Raw genomic sequence first — 1,513 nt, 5'->3', positions numbered from 1 at the left:
GCGCCCAGCCCCAACCACATTTCTTGAGGCTTGGAACTTTCAGCCTCACCTGCCGAACTCCAGGAGGCAAAAGGGACTGGAGATTGACTTAGCTACCAATGGTCAATCAATCATGCCTCCATAAAAACCCAAACAACAGGGTTTGAAGAACTTCTGTGTCGCTGAACACAAAGAGGTGCTGGGAGGGTGGTGTGCTCAACAGAGGGCATGGAAGCTCTGTGCCCCTCCCCACTTACCTTGCCCTGTGCACCTCTTTCACTGGCTGTTCCTGAGATGGAGCCTTTACATTGAGCCAGTAACAGAAAATAAGCTGGCCAGATGAGGTGGCTCATGCCTGTAATCCTAGCACTTTGGGAGGCAGAGGTGGGGGGAAATCACTTGAGTCTAGGAATTTGAGACCAGCTTGGGCAACATAACAAGACCCCATCTATACAAAAAATAAAAGAAATTAGCCAGATGTGGTGGTGGGAACCCTGTAATTCCAGCTACTTGAGAGGCTGAGACAGGAGAATCACTCGAGCCCTGGAGGTTGAGGCTTCAGTGAGCTATGATTGCACCACTGCACGCCAGCCTGGACAACAGAGCAAGGCCCTGTCTTTTAAAAAAAAAGAAAGAAAAGGAAAAACCTGTTTTTCTAAGTTCTGTGAGTTGTTCTAGCAAATAACTAAACTGAAGAAGAGAGTCATGGGAAACCCTGATTTCTAACTGGTTGGTCGAAATACAGGTGACAACCTAGGACTTGCAATTGGCATCTGAAGTAAGGGTGGTCTTGTGGGACTGAGCCTCTAACCTGTGAGGTCTGCACTAACCCCAGGTAGTGTTGGAGTGGAATTGTGGAATACGCAGTTGGTATCCAGAGAGTTGGAGAACTGGTGTAGAAACTCCACACATACATTTGGTTAGAAGTGTGTGAGTAGAGAGAAACATGAGTTCTTCTCTTACCTGTCTACCTGCTTAACTGCATAGGAGAGACAATGCACGGTGCTCATGAACAAGGCAAGCATTAAAGTCAGACCAGACCTAACATTTGACTCAGTCTTAATATCCACGTGAGCTTGGGCAAATCGCTCATTAACCCCAAGTCTTCATCATTTCATGCATAAAATGGGGATAACTGTGGCACCTACCTGTTTTTGTGAGAATTAATGAAATACTATGCTTGATGTTATTGTGATCATCACACTGTTTGACAAGGACAGTGATGCATGATAACACAAAAACTTAGAAACTGTAATGAGGTCTCGGGCAAAATTCCATACAAGCAAATTACTGTCTCTACAAAGCATTCCTGCCACACTTAATTCACCATTCCCTGAACAAAATGTGCCATCTTCATTGTCCAGGTCTGTATAGTGCTGGTTTCCCTGCCTGGGCTGCTCACTCCATCCCATCCCAGCCCATTCCTCATCCCTCCACATCCCTCTTCCCTCCCCACTCTCATACAACTCTTCCTCATCTTTCAGGACCTGGCTTCAATGTCACCTTAACTGGAAGCTTCTCTCACCCTCCAGAA

This window comes from Mandrillus leucophaeus, unplaced genomic scaffold, assembly GCF_000951045.1.
Source record: "Mandrillus leucophaeus isolate KB7577 unplaced genomic scaffold, Mleu.le_1.0 Scaffold1100, whole genome shotgun sequence".
NCBI classification, from domain to species: Eukaryota; Metazoa; Chordata; class Mammalia; order Primates; family Cercopithecidae; genus Mandrillus; species Mandrillus leucophaeus.
This window is presented reverse-complemented; position numbering follows the sequence as displayed.